Here is an 18,920-nt window from a genome sequence, read left to right as displayed (position 1 = left end):
CACCTCCTCATACCACTTCTCCCAACCAGTCGCAGAGCCAGGGAACCCCAGTTTCTGTCACTGTCCCTTACTTGTCACCTTATGCCTCATTTGCCCATTCTCTCCGAATGACTTAGGCAGTAAATTCCCCAGGGCGGTCACAATCTGCATGATCATGGGAGACCCTGAGTGCAGTATGTTACTCCATAAATAATTCACTGTTCTCATGATGAAAGCAAGGAGATCCGAGTAACTGGAGAGGGAAGGCAGAGGGGTGATTGAAAACACACATGTGTGCACACACCAGGATGGGTCTTCTCAGTGGCTTTGTTACATGGTTTTCTATACTTGACTGCTCTGGAAGCTGTAAATAGGACTGTGACCAACATGGTCCCTGGATGTTGGGGCAGGGGCCCGGCTGCAGAGAACTTGTTCCTTCAAGGGAACTGTGGGTTCTGTCCAAGGCAGAGCCTAGGAGCTGCTATGACTGCAGCAGTAGGAACGTAAGGATGAGAAGGATGTGAGGATGCAAACACGTCCAAGGGCAAGGAGTCACTTGGTGTGTGAGAACCTTTCTTTGGCATCTCAGATGCATCTGCTTTCCCCTCCTTGGCATCTCCTGGATGAAGGGAGGTCAAGGAATACTATTTTGAGGTACTTAGAGAGGGACAGGAGGCTGCTGGATATACAAGCCTGCTTGTGGGAAGATGAAAGGAAAAAAGGCCTCATCAAGGCTGTGCTAAACCCAGATGCTGTTCTTTGACCTTCACTCCAGTTGCTGCATCACTCTCGGGTGTTTTGTCTTTGCCAAAACCACATAGGGAGGAAGTTATTAAGACAAAGGGGGTGACTGCAGAGTCAATTTCTATTCCTAGCCAGTGGTTGACCCTGGCAAGTAACCTTGAGTAGGTCATTAACCCCTCCCTAGGGTGATTATAATGGATTCCAACCTATGTCAGGAAAGTCCTGTGAAAATTGATAAGTTGAGACTTTTAAGTGCCTTGAGATCTTAGAAGAGATAAACAAACAATATCCCTGTGTTTTGTGAGCGTGTTATGGGCTGCCCTTGAAATCTGATTCTCCATACACTGGCCATGCTCTGTTCTTTGCTTGGTGACCAGTTGTAGCAAAAAAAAATTTATTGGTAGGAGTAGCAATAAAAACAGCTAACATCTATTAAACTGTTACTGTGTGCTGGGCACTGTAGTTTAGTGCTCACAGCAACATTCTAAGGTACAAATGATGAAACAGAGAGGTTAAGTAACTTCCCAAAGTTGCAGTTAATAAGCCAGAGCCAGTATCTGCACTCTGGCCTCCAGAGTGCAGGCTCTGCTCTTACCCATGATAAGAAGCAGATAAGAACCACATTTAGGCCCCATGTGGTGGCTCATGCCTGTAATCCCAGCACTTTGGGAGACTGAGGAGGGCAGATCACCTGAGGTCAGGAGTTCAAGACCAGCCTGACCAACATGGTGAAACCTTGTCTCTACTAAAAATACAAAATTAGCTGAGCGTGGTGGTGCATGCCTGTAATCTCAGCTAACTCGAGAGGCTGAGGCAGGAGAATCACTTGAACCTGGGAGGTGGAGGTTGCAGTGAGCCAAAATTGTGCCACTGCACTCCAGCCTGGGTGACAGAGCTCGACTCTGTCTCAAAATAAATAAATAAACAAATATTTTAAAAAGCATATTTAATAATCATGTAATTTGTCATTAGTGAGCACTTGTTGTATGATCTGCCTCAAGTTGGCGTAGTATGAGTGACATGGAACTATATAAACTAACAGAAGACAGACGGGAGTTGAGTGCTAAATTGGTGATACCAAAGTTCTTTTGAAAACCTAAGAAAAAGAGATCCACTATGGGCTGGACTTTTGGGGAAAATGTTGGAGAAAGTGAGGTGTGAGCACCCTTGTTTTTTTGCCTTCTAAGCAGAATATTTAGACTCTCTGGGACTACAATTGTAGAAAGATGCTAATTTGTATTGCTTATGAGAAAAAGGGCATGGAGGAGGGGCTATTTCATTGTTAATCTGGAATCTGCTGCATACATTCATAGTCCTGTGCAGATTCACAATGCACTTTGGCTCTTGGAGGCTCAGTAACATTGTGTGATAAAGAAATCTGCTTTTTTTTGGCTGGGTGTGGTGGCTCACGCCTGTAATCCCAGCACTTCGGGAGGCCAAGGCAGGTGCATCACGAGGTCAGGAGATCGAAACCATCCTGGTTAAAGTGGTGAAACACTGTCTCTACTAAAAATACAAAAAATTAGCCAGGCATGGTGGCGGGTGCCTGTACTCCCAGCTACTTGGGAGGCTGAGGCAGGAGAATGGCGTGAACCAGAATGCGGAGCTTGCAGTGAGCCGAGATCGCACCACTGCAATCCAGCCTGGGCGACAGAGAGAGACTCTGTCTCAAAAAACAAAAAGAAATCTGCTTTTTTTTTTCACTCTGACTGGAGTATAGTGGAGTGCAGTGGCACAAACATGGCTCACTGCAAACCTCGAATTCCTGGGCTCAAGTGATCATCTCATCTCAGTCTCCCAAGTAGCTGGGACCACATGTGTGCACCACCATACCTGGCTAGTTTTTTACATTTTTGTAGAGGGAGTCTTACTGTGTTGCCTAGGCTAATCTCCTGGATTCAACTCCTGTGCTCCAGCCACTCTCCTGCTTTGGCCTCCCAAAGTGCTGGAAATACACATATGAGCCATCTCACCTGGCCAGAACATTTTTTTCATAGAACTCGTATCAACATTTTATAGATGAGTGCAGTGTCTCATGTCTGTAATCCCAGCACTTTGAAAGGCTGAGGCAGGAGGATCACTTGAACCCAGGAGGTCAAGGCCAGCCTGGGCAACATGGTGAAACCCTGTCTCTACAAAAAATACAAAAATCAGTTGGGCGTGGTGGCTTGCGCCTATATTGCCAGCTACTCAAGAGGCTGTGGTTGGAGGATCACTTGAACCCAGGAAGTGGAAGTTGCAGTGAGCCAAGATCATGCCACTGCATTTCAACCTGAGCAACAGAGCAAGACCCTGTCTCCAAAAATAAAAAAAATTAAAAAAAATAAAAGCCAGGTGCAGTGGCTCACGCCTGTAATCCCAGCACTTTGGGAGGCCGAGGCAGGCAGATCACAAGGTCAGGAGTTCAAGACCAGCCTGGCCAATATGGTGAAACCCCCGTCTCCACTAAAAATACAAAAAAATTAGCTGGGTATGGTGGCAGGCGCCTGTAATCCCAGCTACTTCGGGAGGCTGAGGCAGGAGAATCACTTGAATCTAGGAGGCAGAGGTTGCAGTGAGCTGAGATCGTGCCATTGCACTCCAGCCTGGGCTACAAGAGTGAAACTCTGTCTCAAAAAAAAAAAAAAAAAAAATCATTTTATAGACTTTTTTGTTTGGGAAGCACTGGTAGAGGAAAACACCTTACTGGAAATTGAAGTAGTTTACAACCCACAGACAACTTAAAATCAAGCTCCCTGAACATTCTATGTAACTTTCACTTTTACAGAGTCGACATTCATCACCTATCAGTCTTTTGACGTTTGGTTATTTTCCCCATGTGTACCATGTTACTACCCTAGCCAGACTATGAATACATCACATGCAAATACTTGGCAGGTGCATCTTTTTATCTCTCATGGTTCCTAGCTCACACCTTGTCTAAAAGAAGGTCAATAAATATTTGTTGGTTTAAAAACAGAGACAGGGCTGGGTGCAGTGGCTCATGCCTATAATCCCAGCACTTTGGGAGGCCGAGGCGGGTGGATCACGAGGTCAGGAGGTCAAGACCACGGTGAAACCCGATCTCTACTAAAAATATAAAAAATTAGCCGGGCGTGGTGGTGGGCGCCTGTAGTCCCAGCTATTCAGGAGGCCGAGGCAGGAGAATGACATGAACCTGGGAGGTGGAGCTTGCAGTGAGTCTAGATCGTGCCACTGCACTCCAGCCTGGGTGACAAAGCGAGACTCTGTCTCAAAAAAACAAAAAACAAAACAACAACAACAAAATAACAGAGACAGAACAAGGGGAAGAAAATGAGGAGGGAAAAAACCCACACTTGAAGTGATAGCAATTATTGGTAGCTTGCAACTGATTACTTCATTGTAAATTGCTATTCACCAATCGGTACCCTTTGAAAGACTACTAAGTTGTTTAAAATGCAAAAATAATGTTAATTTTCAGCTTCGCTTTAGTTGGAGCTGGATCTGCAGTCAGAAATAGCTGGCTTTGGGGCATGACCTCTAAATTATATCTTCCTTTATTAGCTCAGGGTGCTTTCTGCTGAGCTGGAAGTGCCTGGGGTAGGTCCTTCTGTCAGCGGATTGATGCTTAGACTGAGAATCTGATGAAGACCAAGTGCCCCTGGGTCAGCATGACTGCAAAGGCCAACTGAATGGCACCACTGCTTGGGGAACAACTCACTCAGGGTGGTGGGAGCTTGCAGTTAAAAATACAAGGGACACATTTGGTTTGGTATCAGGGGCTGGTCTCAGATGCAAGCCCCTGTCCAAACATGCCTCCATCCCCTGCTCATCGGACCCAGTGCCCAGGGTTGGAGAGGGCACCATTTGAGAGATTTGTGGCTGTGAGGCTCTAAAAGCCTGACATTCTTAAAGGTTCTTCCTGTGCTGATGCCCTAACCCATTCCCAGTTTTGAAGCTAACCCAGCCTGGGAGAAGTAATTCATAAAGAATTTGAAGCTGACACTTCAGAGGTTTTGATGGGAGTGGGACTTCATCTCTTTTTTCAGGAGGAGTTGAGACAGGAGGGGAGGTAGAGTCCCTGCAAGAGATAAAGATGTCTCTGAACATTCGTAGCTTTGGCTTAGGAAAATTCTGGCTCCTGTGGGGAAGAAATTGATCTTGTTTGTTCTTTTCTTTCTTCTTGGTTGAGTTCCCAGTGTGGATCTTGCAGGCGTTTTGTTCTTGGTGTCAGAACCACCCAGGCTTGGTCGTCGCTGGGTCTGGAACCTCCTACAGATTCCACTGCCTCCCTGCCACAGAGGAAAGTCATGATTGCCCCTTGCACAGACAGCAGGAGCTGGGTGTGGGGCTCAGGGAGATTCCTGCAGAGCCCTGCTGGGTGTCTGCTTCCCACCTCCCTTCTTAGGGGTCCCAGTTAATGCCGCTATTGAGAAAAGACTGGAAGGAGGGGTTGGTGAGACTCAAAGCCTTGAAATCGGATCTGTGGTTGTTTTTCTCTAAAACCAAATGTATACCCACCCACTACCCAGCCAGCTGGTGCCCTTTCAGTCAGGGCCTAGTGACCCTGTAAGGAGTTGCTGCCAGTGGTGGAGCTGACTGAGGACATTCAGGCTCCATCCTGTTCACCTGGCAAGTGTTCAGGAACCAGTCTCATGTTTAGACTCCACACGAGCCCTCCATGGGCATGTGGAGCCTGGTCCTCAATTTCCCATTTAACTCCCTCCTGATTGTACAGGCTTTGCACACAGTGGGCCTTCTGCATCCAGTCCAGCTTTTTTTGGTTTTTGTTTTTTTTAGAATCAGGGTCTCACTTTGTTGACCAGGCTAGAGTACAGTGGTGTGATCACTGCTCACTGCAGCCTAAAATTCCTGTGCTCAAACAACCCTCCCATCTTAGCCTCCCAAGTAGATGGGACTACAGGCACGAGCCACCATGCCCAGCTATACCATAGTTAAAAAACAAACAAACAAAAAATGCGGGGTGCGGTGGCTCACGCCTGTAATCCCAGCACTTTGGGAGGCTGAGGCGGGTGGATCGCAAGGTCAGGAGATTGAGACCATCCTGGCTAACAAAGTGAAACACCATCTCTACTAAAAATACAAAAAATTAGCTGCGCATGGTGGCGCATGCCTATAGTCCCAGCTATTAGGGAGGCTGAGGCAGGACAATGGCGTGAACATGGGAGGTGGAGGTTGCAGTGAGCTGAGATTGCGCCACTGCACTCCAGCTTGGGCGACAGAGTGAGACTCTATCTCAAAAACAGACAAATAAACAAACAAAACAAAAAACAAAGAAGAAAATGTGACAGAGACAGTATTTGGCCCATAAAGCCTAAAATACTGACTATTTACTATCTGGGCCCTTACAGAAAGAGTTTGCTGACCGCTGAGTTAGCATGCCACAGTATCCTGTCCCACCAATACCATCCAGAGTAAGCCCCAGCACTGTATCTGCCAGCCTCCAATTCTCTTTGGACTTGGCTGCTTCCAAGAGTGCTCTGAACCATTAAAAACTCAGTGAATACGTTCAGTGCATAAAGACGGATGTGCCGGGGAGGATTTTCAAATCTTCAGTTGCACCTTTGAGTGTGTGTAAACCTCAGGCCAGTTGCCTGGCAGGCCAGCCTGTGGCATGGGTCTTGACTTTCCCGATTGTGAAATAAGGATGAGAAATCTTGGCCTTGGAATGGAGGGAAATGAAAGAGGGGCATTTGACAGACTCTCAGAAAGGCACAGGCAGGGAGCTCTGGAGGCTTCTTAGAAGGAAGAACCAGCTGGGCGCGGTGGCTAATGCCTGTAATCCCAGCACTATGGGAGGCTGAGGCAGGCTGATCACCTGAGGTCAGGAGTTCGAGACCAGCCTGACCAACATGGAGAAACCCCGTCTCTACTAAAAATATAAAATTAGCTGGGGTGGTGGCAGGTGCCTTTAATCCCAGCTATTCAGGAGTCTGAGACAGGAGAATCGCTTGAACTGGGGAGGCAGAGGTTGCAGTGAGCCGAGATCGCACCATTGCACTCCAGCCTGGGCAACAAGAGCGAAACTCCATCTCAAAAAAAAAGAAAGAAGAACCAATATGAATCACAAGCAACATTATTACCTTAGCAAGTCTCTGAGCCCCCAGTTTAAATGTGTAAAGTAATCTGCTTAGGCTCAAGAAAATCTCTTTTCTCCTTTCACACTGGATGTATGAACACATGACCAGCAGAGGCTATGTAACTGAATGGGTTTCCATGTCTCCCCTCTCTGCTCCGGTGGTGAGTTCCCTGAGGCCTGGTCTGGATCTTATGTTTTACTTGTGTCTTCTCTGAGCTCTTGGTACCACACTGAGCACCACACAGTGAGCAACTCCGCATAGTGATCTGCCTGAGTTACATGTTACAGAAAGGTCCTGACTGGAAACAGGCCTCCAGGAAGAGGGTCTAGAAAAGTAAGGGTCAGGCAGGGTGCGGTGGCTCATGCCTGTAATCCCAGCACTTTGGGACGCTGAGGTGAATGGATCACTTGAACCCAGGAGTGCAGACCAGTCTGGGCAACATAGCAAGAACTTGTCTCTACAGAAAAAAGAAAAAAAAAACTAGCTGGGTGTGGCAGCTCATGACTGTAATCACAGCACTTTGGGAGGCTGAGGCAAGAGGATAGCTTGAGCCTGGGAGATGAGGCTGTTGGTGAGCTGTGTTCATGCTACTGCACTCCAGTCTGGGCAACATAAGAGACACTGTCTTAAAAAAATAAATAAAAAATAAAAGGCTAGGCATGGTGGCTCACACCTATAATCCCAGCACTTTTGGAGGCTGAGGCAGGCAGATCACTTGCGACCAAGAGTTCGAGACCAGCCTGGGCAATATGGCGAGACCCTGTCTCTACAAAAAGTACAAAAATTAGCTGGACGTGGTATGTGTGTCTGTAGTCCCAGCTACTTGGGAAGCTGAGATGGGAAGATCACTTGAGCCCAGGAGGCCAAGGCTGCAGCGAGCCGTGATTGCACCACTACGCTCTAGCTTGGGTGACGGCAAGACCCTGTCTCAAAAAAAAAAAAAGAGAAAAGAAAAGTAAGAGTCTTTTCTCTGCCCTCCCCCAGAACAATGTTGAGGCCCAGAGAGCAGGTGAGAGCTAGCTGAGGGGTCCTGGCACTCAGGTGAGGGTGCTGGAGGCCCAGGCCCGACGGCCCAGGCACTCCCTCCCCCTCAGAGGCCCAGCTCTTCAGGCCCTGCCAGTATCCTCCACACCCAACCCTCTTCAGTCCTCCAGGAAACATCATGAGGGTTAATTATTTCTCAGAGCTGACTCAGACAGCGGTTTTCTGCCAAAACATTCTGTCAGCCAAGCACAGTCCTGCTGTTACTCCCGTGAGGGAGCCTTTGTAAGCTGTGTCAGGGGGAAACTCCACAGCAGGGAAGCCCAAAGCCCCATAGCCTGGGGTGGGGTCCTGCCTGATCCCCTCGGGTGGGGCTGGTTGCTGGGAGGGCGCCCTCCCCAGTGTGAGAAGCTGGCTCCAGAAAGCTCTCACCGGCAGGCTGCCTTTCCGCCAGTCCCTGTGGGGCAATGCTCGCCTTTCGTTTTGTTGATTGGAGATTGTGTCTCTGAATGGAGCTTAATGTCCTTTTGAAATTATCTGTTCTTTTTTTTTCTTTTCTTTCCTTTTTTTTTTTTTTTTTGAGATGGAGTCTTGCTCTGTCGCCCAGGCTGGAGTGCAGTGGCTCTATCCCAGGGCTCACTGCAACCTCCGCCTCCTGGGTTCAAGCGATTCTCCTGCCTCAGCCTCTGCAGTAGCTGGGATTACAGGTGCCTGCCACCATGCCTGGCTAATTTTTGTATTTTAGTAGAGATGGGTTTCGCCATATTGGCCAGGCTGGTCTCAAATGCCTGACCTCAAGCGATCCACCCGCTTCGGCATCCCAAAGTGCCGAGATTACAGGTGTGAGCCACTGCACCTCCCCTTTTTTTTTCTTTCTTTTAAAAATTTCTCCTGCTTTCTCCATTTGGTTTAGATTGCTGCTGTGTTCCTAAATGCTGAAGGTGAATGACGAGGCATCTGGAGGAGAGGGATGACCCTCAAACACAAACCGTCTGCCTAGGAGGTCAAACTGGGGGAGAGTGGGGGGGACATAGGGGGTCTCTTGGAGGAAGGAGGCCTAGGAGACCTTCTCTCTCATATCAGAGTGTAGGATGGGAGGGGTAAGCTCCAGGGACAGTGGGGAGCAGGGAAAGGACACCCACAATGAACCTGAGGGACTGGGATGGCCCTGAGTGGAGATTCAAAGAGGCTGAACTGTGCTTGAGACACCTGGGACCAGAAGCCAGGAGGGAGGAGGTGGAGAGAAGTAGAACAGGGTAGCCCTGTGAATTCACTGCATGGCCGCTATTAGCTTCACTTGCCCTCTGACCAGGCCGACACCAGCACCCCAGGCACCCCATGTGGGTAGGAAGGTGTGTGTGGTGCTGTGCAAACCCGATTATCCCCCGAGTAACCCATGCCGCATCTATAGCTTCCTGCTGCTGCGCCAGAAGCTGTGTCCTCTTATGGAAAGAAGAGCACTTCTTCATATATAAGCAGCCAGGTGAAGGCAGGGCTATTCTTGCGTGAGAAATGATGATTATACAGATCAATTCCATCTCCTGGAGGAACCCCAGACAGTGGTAAATTACACAGTTACAATTTTACCCTAAGCCCCATCTCCCCACCCCCCACAAAACAACAGACCCAACAACCATGTTTTGCAGCAAAAATATTTACAGGACAGTTACTATGTACAAGGAAGTATTTTATATATTATGTCATTTAACAGACTCTGTGATCTACCAATGAATGAACAGAGAGACAGAGAGGCTAAAAGCTAGCCAGAAATCACAAGGCCAGAAGGGTATGAAAGCTAGGCCTTACGAGGCTGAGAATCCAGCAGGACTTGGCATCTGTTAAGTGTTCCATAAATCCTTGTTGAAGGAATAAATGGGTCTGCCAAGCTCCATGATCAGGGCTTGCCTACTGCTCCCTAAGCCATAATTCCTGTCCCTAGGATCTGGGTAAGTCAGGGCCTACAAATATGCCCCAGGGATGTTTTCTAAGATCCTGTTCTCATCTTTCTTCTGCGCTCTCCTCTCCCCAGCTGCCATCCTGTATCCCTTCCAAGAAGACATAGAATGGAGGAGTTAATTTGTTATTTGATGTACCAAGTATAGTATTTGAGTGCCTACCAATGGTGCCAAGCATTTTTCTAGATGCTGGGGTCATAGGAGTGAACAAAGCAGGATCACATTCTGAAGATCACATTCTAGCCAGGGTACAGACTTGGCTGAGAGATCAGTTCTGGCTGAACTGATGAGGGAGGATTGAGGTAAGAGCTCTGTGACTCCTCAGCTATGGGCTGCTGTGTGCACATGGGGGCAGGCACCAGCCCTCCCTCACCAATGATGTGCACTCTCGTCCTTGTGGTTGCAGAAGTGGTCTCAGCAGCTCTGCCCCTCTGCTGTGGCCCCTTCCCTGGCCATGGTTTTCATCCCAGGATGGGCTCCTCAAAGTGTCTTTGCCACAGGACCTAGAATTGAGACTAAGAGAATCAGTCTGAGCTGAGCTCATGTTAAAAACTAGGAGGCCGGGTGCGGTGGCTCATGCCTATAAATAATCCCAGCACTTTAGAGGCTGAGGCAGGCAGATCACGAGGTCAAGATGTTGAGACCATCCTGGCCAATGTGGTGAAACCCCGTCTCTACCAAAAATACAAAAATTAGCTGGGCGTGGTGGCAGGCACCTGTAGTCCCAGCTACTCGGGAGGCTGAGGCAGGAGAATCGCTTGAACCCAGGAGGCGGAGGTTGAAGTGAGCCAAGATTGCGCCAGCTGCACTCCAGCCTGGTGACAGAGTGAGACTCCGTCTCAAAAAACAAACAAACAAACAAAACCAGGAGCTAAGGCATGGCCCTTATGTTTTACTTTTATTTATTTAAGTTCCTGAGTACATGTACAGGATGTGCGGGTTTGTTACACAGGTATATGTGTGCCATGGTGGTTTGCTGCACCTATCCACCCATCACCCAGGTGTTAAGCGCAGCATGCATTAGCTCTTCTCCCTAATGCTCTCTGTTCCCCTGCCTGCCCCCAACAGGCCCCTGTGAGTGTTGTTCCCCTCCGTGTGTCCATGTGTTCTCACTGTTCAGCTCCCACTTACTAGTGAGAACATACAGTGTTTGGTTTTCTGTTCCTGCATTAGTTTGCTGAGGATAATGGCTTCCAGCTTCATCCATGTCCCTGCAAAGGACATGATCTTGTTCTTTTTTATGGCTGCATAGTATTCCATGGTATATATGTGCCACATTTTCTTTCTTTCATTTTTCTTTTTTTTTTTTTTTGAGATGGAGTCTTGCTCTGTCGCCCAGGCTGGAATGAATGCAGTGGTGCGATCTCAGCTCACTGCAACCTCCACCTCCCAGGTTTAAGCAATTCCTCTGCCTGTCAGCCTCCGGAGTAGCTGGGATTACAGGCACACACCACCACACTCCGCTAATTTTTGTATTTTTAGTAGAGATGGGTTTCACCATGTTGGCCAGGCTGGTCTCGAACTCCTGACCTCAGGTGATCTGCCTGTCTCAGCCTCCCAAAGTGCTGGGATTAAAGGCATGAGCCACCATGCCCAGCTGCCACATTTTCTTTATCCAGTCTATCATTGATGGGCATTTGGGTTGATTCCATGTCTTTGCTATTGTGAATAGTGCTGCAATGGACATACATGTGTTTGTATCTTTATAATAGAATGATTTATATTCCTTTGGGTGTATACCCAGTAATGGGATTGCTGGGTCAAATGGTATTTCTGGTTCTAAATCTTTGAGGAATTGCCACACTGTCTTCTACAATGGTTGAACTAATTTACATTCCCACCAACAGTGTAATAGCTTTCTTATTTCTTCACAACCTCGCCAGCAGCTGTTGTTTCTTTTTTTAAATTTCATTTTATTGAAACAGAGTCTCACTCTGTCACCTAGGCTGGAGTGCAGTGGCGTGATCTTGGTTCACTGCAAACTCTGCCTCCCAGGTTTAAGCAATTTACCTGCCCCAGCCTCCTGAGTAGCTGGGGTTACAGGTGTGCGCCATGATTCCCAGCTAATTTTTGTATTTTTAGTGGAGACAGGGTTTCACCATGTTGGCCAGGCTGGCCTCGAACTCCTGACCTCAAGTGATCTGCCCACCTTGGCCTCCCAAAGTGCTGGGATTACAGGTGTGAGCCACCATGCCCGGCCTATCTGTTATCTCTTGACTTTTTAATAATCGGCATTCTGACTGATGTGAGATGGTATCTCATTGTGGTTTTCATTTGCATTTCTCTTTTTTTTTTTTTTTTGAGATGGAGTTTCGCTTTTGTTGCCCAGGCTGGAGTGCAATGGCATGATCTCGGCTCACCACAACCTCTGCCTCCCAGGTTCTAGCGATTCTCCTGTCTTAGCCTCCCAAACAGCTGGGATTACAGGCGCCTGGCACCATGCCCAGCTAATTTTGTATTTTTAGTAGAGACAGGGTTTCTCCATGTTGGTCAGGCTGGTCTCGAACTCCTGACCTCAGATGATCCGCCCGCCTCAGCCTCACAAAGTGCTAGGGTTACAAGCGTGAGCCACCGCACCCGGCCTTTCATTTGCATTCTCTAATGATCAGCGATGTTGAGCTTTTTTTCCCACGTTTGTTGGTCACATGTATATCTTTTTTTGAGAAGTTATTTTTATTTATTTTTTAGGGACACGGTCTCCCTCTGTTTCCCAGGCTGGAGTGCAGTGGCACCATCATGGCTTGCTACAGCCTCAAGCTTCAGGACTCAAGCGATTCTCCCATCTTTGTCTCGTGAGTAGCTAGGACTATAGGCACGTGGCACCACGAGCGGGTAACTTTTCTATTTTTGGTAGAGATAGGATCTTATGTTACCCAGGCTGGCCTCAAGTGATCCTCCTACCTCAGTCTCTGAAAGTGCTGGGATAACAGATGAGCCACTGTGCCTGGCCTTTTACATATTATTTATTTATCTTTTTTTAATTAAAAAATTTTTTATTGGTCAGGCATGGTGGCTGACACCTGTAATCCTAGCACTCTGGGAGGCCGAGGTGGGTAGATCATGAGGTCGAGAGATCAAGACCATCCTGGCCAACATGATGAAACCCATCTCTATTAAAAATACAAAAATTAGCTGGGCTTGGTGGCAGGTGCCTGTAGTCCCAGCTACTTGGGAGGCTGAGGCAGGAGAATCGCTTGAACCCAGGAGGCGGAGGTTCCAGTGAGCTGAGATCGCACCACTACACTCCAGCCTGGCAACAAAGCAAGACTCTGTTTCAAACAAAACAAAACAAAAAACACAAAAAAACCTTTTTTATGCAGGGGCCATGCTAATCTTCTCTGTATTGTTCCAATTTTAGTATATATGCTGCCAAAGCAAGCACTATTTATTTATTGATGTATTTATTTATGGAGCTAGAGTCTCATTCTGTTGCCCAGGCTGGAGTGCAATGGCATAATCTCAGCTCACTGCAACCTCCACCTCCCAGGTTCAAGCAATTCTCCTGCCTCAGCCTCCCGAGTAGCTGGGATTACAGGCACCCGCCACCACGCCTAGCTAATTTTGTATTTTTAGTAGAGAAAGAGTTTCACAATGTTGACCAGGCTAGTCTCGAACTCCCGACCTCAGGTGATCCACCTGCCTCAGCCTCCCATAGTGCTGAGATTACAGGTGTGAGCCACTGCACCTGGCCGCGAGCACTATTTATTCATTATCATGTGGACTGGGGACTCCTGATACCTTCTAGTTTATGACTTTGATATCTTCCTTCGACATTGCTGCTTTCCTGCCACTGGATGCAAAAAGAAAATCCTTACCTGTCCTCTGACTTTTCCTTTTTTGCTTGAGCTGGCTTTAGTTGGTTTCTGTTACTTATAATCAAATACAGTCTCATCTTGTTTTTTTTTTTTGGCGGGGGGACGGAGTCTCATTCTGTTGCCCAGGCTGGAGTGCAGTGGCGTGATCTCGGCTCACTGCAACTTCCACCTCCCAAGTTCAAGCGATTCTCCTGCCTCAGCCTCCCGAGTAGCATGTGCCACCACGCCCTGCTAATTTTTAGTAATTTTAGTAGATACAGGGTGTCACTGTGTTAACCAGGCTGGTCTTGATCTCCTGACCTTGTGATCCACCCATCTCAGCCTCCCAAAGTGTTGGGATTACAGGCGTGAGCCACCACACCTGTCCAGTCTTATCTTGAATGTAAACAAAAACTTAGAACTTGGGTTGGGGCAGAAGCAGCAGACCTAGAGCTGCCTGGATCTGATAAGGTCCTTGAGTGACAAAGTCAAACAGGTTCCCTAGAGACCACTGATCACTGGGGAAATTCCCTTGCCCTGCACCGCCTCTCTGCCAAGACCAAGGCCTAGGACCACATACTGACTGTGCAAACCCATCTGGATACAACCAGTCTGAATTTTCCCCAAATCTCTCTTGGTACATAATCAGACTTCCTGATCTACACGCATTTTTTTTTCCTTATTCCAGACCCTAGGAGGGAGTAAAGTTTGTGGTAAAAGAAAAGAAGGAAAAATACAAACTACCTTCTAAACCGTGGGTACGGTAATGGAGTGGCTACCAGTATTGATCATGGCAAGATCATTGCAAGTTTAGCAAGAATCAGCTGCTGGGTCATAGCCTGTTTGGAAAGACAACTGTAGTCCATTAAAAAAGATTGTATATCATCCACAGAAAGCTCTTCATTTGGCTACTTTACGTCTGACTGGCTCCTACTTGCCCTACAGGCCCCAGTTTTTTCTTGCAAGCCTTCTACAAGACTAGGTTAGGGAACTCCTCTGTTAGAGCACTTCCTCACAGTGCACAGCTCACTGTGTTTATTTGTTTTAGAGATGGGGGTCTCACTCCGTTGCCCAAGCTGGAGTACAGTGATGTGATCATACTTCACTGCAGCGCTGAACTTCTGGGCTCCAGTAATCCTCTTGCCTCAGCCTCCCAAGTGGCTGGGACCCCAGGCACATGCCACTGCACTTGGCTAACTTTTTTTTTAAAAAAAAAATTCTTGGGGCCAGGCGTGGTGGCTCAAGCCTGTAATCCCAGCACTTTGGGAGGCCGAGGCGGGTGGATCACGAGGTCAGGAGATCGAGACCATCCTGGCTAACACGGTGAAACCCCATCCCTACTAAAAATACAAAAAATCTAGCCAGGCGATGTAGCGGGCGTCTGTAGTCCCAGCTACTCGGGAGGCTGAGGCAGGAGAATGACGTAAACCCAGGAGGCAGAGCTTGCAGTGAGCTGAGATCCGGCCACTGCACTCCAGCCTGGGCAACAGAGTGAGACTCCGTCTCAAAAAAAAAAAAAAAAATTCTTGGAGAGACAGGATCTCACTGTGTTGCCCAGGATGGTCTCAAACTCCTGGCCTCAAGCAATCTGCCTGCCTTGGCCTTCCAAAGTGTTGGGATTACAGGTGTGAGCCACTGCACCTAGCCATCTCACTCAATTTAAATTGCCATCTCACTCTATTCAAATACTCTATTTAAGTGTCCTGAGCGTAGACCCGAGTGTGTATAGCATGGTACCTGGTGTGTGGTAGGTGTTCAATATACACACGTTCCACAAAAAATAGAATTCAGGAATTAATTTAGTATTACCTAAAAAGTCTCCACACCTACCCTTCTACAGGTGATCATGTAACTTGTGCACAGACTATCCGGAAGACTTAGGTATGTGCCTTTAGGAGGTAGATAGAGCAGACAGGGCTCAGGTGACCTTGACTAGCTAGAAATTCCAGCTGCCTCTATCAAACAGAATCTGTCACTTAGGATTAAGTTAGATTTTATACAACAGAAAGCAGGGTTTATCCTCTTATGTAAAAGAATTCCAGGGGACTTCAGTCCTGGGCAGGAATGGTGGCTCCATGAAGTTAGCAGGAACCCAAGCTGCTTCTAGCTTTCTGCAGCACCATCCTTAGTGCTGACTTCCATCCCCAAGGCTACCTCATGGTTTAAAAGGGCAGTGGCATGCCAGCCATCACATCTGCATTCCGGGCAGCAGAACAAAGGGAGAGGGACAAGCGAAGCAACAAAAGGTTGGCCCTCTGAGTCAGCTTGCTCTCAGTAGACTTCTTGAAATTTTTACATATAATATTCCCTTATATCTCAGTGGCCAGGAACGCTTGGAAATGTAGATGTTAGCTGGACACTTTGCTCCATATAAACTTGGAGTTTTATAATTAAGAGGGAAACAGATATTATGCAACAAGCTGCAGTCTCTCCCCCAATCCCCAAGCAAAACTGTCAGGAAGGACCCTCCCTTATTTTGGTAAAAAATCAGTCAATCTATAAGCAGCTCCGCTTTGCTCTACATCTCAGTTCTCATTGATACAAGCTAGTCATCAGTACTTTTTTCTCTATATAAAGAACTACAATGGCTGGGCGCAGTGGCTCACGCCTGTAATCCTGGCACTTTGGGAGGTCAAGGCGGATGGATCACTTGAGGTCAGCAGTTTGAGACCAGCTTGGCCAACATGGTGAAACCCCGTCTCTACTAAACATACAAAAATTAGCCAGGCGTGGTGGCGCATGCCTGTAGTCACAGCTACTCGAGAGGCTGAATCCCTTGAATTCAGGAGGCAGAGGTTGCAGTGAGACGAGATTGCACCACTGCACTGCACTCCAACCTGGGTGACACAGCAAGATGCCATCTCAAAAAAAAAAAAAAAAAACTACACGAGAAGGGTCCTCTCCCTTGCTCTGTTTCTTGAACTTACCACTCGCACTCATTACTAGATGAGACCACATGAAGAGTTCAACGCAGAACTGCAGAAAGGCTCTTCAGCATGTGGGCATCTCTCACAGGGCCGGATGATTGAGCTGAAATGAGCTGACAGTCATGTTGACTATAAGGCAGTGCATTAGGGGCCCTGCTGTAGCAGTGATAGCCTGGATGCCCTGCATCCAGGGCAGGAAATGCTCTGAGAACACATAGGCCTGGGCACTGGTCTTCAGGACCATGTGAAAGAGGAAGGACCCCATTCCCTTCACCCTCATCCTCCAAGGCAGGTAGTACCCAATAGCTATGCCTACAGCATCTTCCCCACAGGTGTGGGCAGAAGACCCCACTCCCTTGAACTCTCTAGTTAGTGCTTTTTCAAACTGCAGCTTGATTTTCTCTTAAATGGGAAGTGTCTGAATGTAGGACAACTGTGGGAAAGGAAGCATGGGAGAGTAATGATGAGCTTGGGTTGCAATCCTGGCCTTGCCCATTGTCTTCTGTGTTACGTTGCTAACTTGTTTCACTCCCCCCAAGTGTCTATTTCGTGAGGTAAAATAGGAATGGTAATGACACCCCCCTTGCCGAGCCGCTCAGAGGATTAAACAAGATAATGTAGGTGAATGCAGTTAGCATAGTGCCTGGGGTACAATAGGTACTCGATAAAAGAGAAAATAAAATGGAGATAGATGGCAAAAGCCATTGTGAAGACTCAACCCCTAAACAAAGCTTCCTCTGAAATTAGAGAAATTTGCAACCCTGGCATCTTGGCTGGAATCCCAGGATAAGATGGGCATTTACAGCCGTAAAGCCAGCCACAGCCCAGGACGCCAAGCCCCAGAGGCCAGGGGCTCCTCCCCATCCGAGGGCTGCCGAGCTCAGGAAACTGGTTCACATTTTGTCCTGGGGACACTGCACTTGGAAAAACATTATTGATTCCATGGTTCAGGTTGCAAAGGGAGGAAGAAAGATTGAATTTCATCACATAAAGCACTTATGCCTACTGTACTTTCTCTTTAGAGAGGCACTTGGCAATCATTTTCATTAGTGTCTCTTCTTAAAACAATCTCAAAGATAACTTATCCCCATTTTATAAAGGCAGAACATAGGAGAAATAACTGGCTGAAGAGCATGTAGCAGGGTGGCAAAAGTCAGAGTTTATGATCTCCAAATTTCTGGCATATTGCTTAACTAACTAAGCTTCAGCAATCCACTCCACAAATGCCTGGCGGGGGCCTCTCAGTCATATACTTATTGCTCAAATCAGTCACTCATGATCACCAGAAAAATGCAGACATGTAAATCTAGGCTACCTGATTCATTTTTCTTAGCAGCTTAGGACAGGAGGTGAAAAGTGACTTTTCCAACCATATCACAAGTGGGTCTGCATCTAGCAAGTCCTGGAACAGGGATGTTGGAACTATTCCAGGATATATGTCACACCATAGAGCTCTGGATGCCTACAAGCAATGAAGATGGGGTGGGGGCAGTGAAATAGCCAGCTCCTACGCTAAGTGCAGCCCTCCCCACCAGGACTGTAGACGGGCTGCCCCCTCACCTGAGGAACTCATGTCTTTGATCACAGCAGCATCACAACCTGTCCCTGATACCAAAAGGAGAAACACTCTTGGCCTGTGCCCTCTTGGATGGATCGTTTTTCAGAGAACAGGACGTTTAGTGAGTTTGTCTCAAACTGCACAGAGAACATGGTGAACCTACTAGGGCTGATTGCTGTGGGAAATTAAGAAGACAGGGATAATGGCTTTTCCTCAGTTGCTAAAGCCAGCACGTACCTGAAATGAGCCCCAAAGCTCAGGTCTGACTTAATGCCTTTCTTGTCTTGGGAAGAGGGTTTATCAGATTCCAAAGAATGCATTTCAGTTATCTTTGTTTCCAATACTGAAGCAGCTCCCTCTGCTCACCGAGGCAGAGCCCTTTCTATCTCTTTTTCAGAAAAATCCCAAGGAACAATTGTTTTGGATTACTTAGTGGACTCAGCGTGGAAACTGCTTGTGTGGCCCAGCTAGGTAGGGGCGTTCAGACAAGGAGACCTGACCTGGAGCTTCTGGGATGATTCCAAGGTATTGCATGAATGCGTCTGCTGTGTGTTCGTTAACTGCTGGGGAGAAAACTCTGGGTAGTCACGGCCATCTACTCTCAGTTTTCAAGACAGGCTTCAGCAGGCAAGCAGCTTGTTGGGAGGCGTCCTTAGTCAGCTGGGAAAGTAAGGCTGACGCGCTGTTCGACCTCAGCGAGGCATGTGTCACACTCTTGCCGTTCTCTGGCACTCTCTGGCTCTTCCTAAGGCCTTTTCTCAACCAGGCACATTATGTGATGTAGACAGCAAGCAGGATGGGAGGCTGGCAGTCCCCACAGCGGAGCTGGCAGTGGCCACTTAGACTCCCTCATATCACACCGTTGGCTTCCAAGCCCAGATGTAGGTGCTTGTCCCTCCCGTTGGGATCTTGCCAAATCT

General features: G+C 47.8%; 1 long non-coding RNA gene and 1 other non-coding gene across 8 annotated transcripts in view; one reads left to right on the top strand and one right to left on the bottom strand.

Moving 5' to 3' along the window:
• LOC105478469 (uncharacterized) overlaps window positions 1-18,920 on the top strand; it is a 53,527-nt gene that overhangs the window by 21,784 nt on the left and 12,823 nt on the right. For 5 of the 7 annotated variants that reach the window (XR_985327.3, XR_985329.3, XR_011614809.1 and 2 more), the window contains one exon: window positions 12,410-18,525. This is a non-coding gene — a long non-coding RNA (uncharacterized lncRNA). The remainder of the gene's footprint in view (window positions 1-12,409; window positions 18,526-18,920) is intronic. The other 2 variants (XR_011614817.1, XR_011614821.1) reach the window with 2 other exon arrangements.
• LOC112426175 (U6 spliceosomal RNA) lies at window positions 13,001-13,103 on the bottom strand. The gene has a single exon (XR_003017463.1). It is a non-coding gene; the product is annotated as a U6 spliceosomal RNA (small nuclear RNA).

This window comes from Macaca nemestrina, chromosome 1 (genome assembly GCF_043159975.1).
Source record: "Macaca nemestrina isolate mMacNem1 chromosome 1, mMacNem.hap1, whole genome shotgun sequence".
Classification (NCBI taxonomy): domain Eukaryota; kingdom Metazoa; phylum Chordata; class Mammalia; order Primates; family Cercopithecidae; genus Macaca; species Macaca nemestrina.
This window is presented reverse-complemented; position numbering and strand designations above follow the sequence as displayed.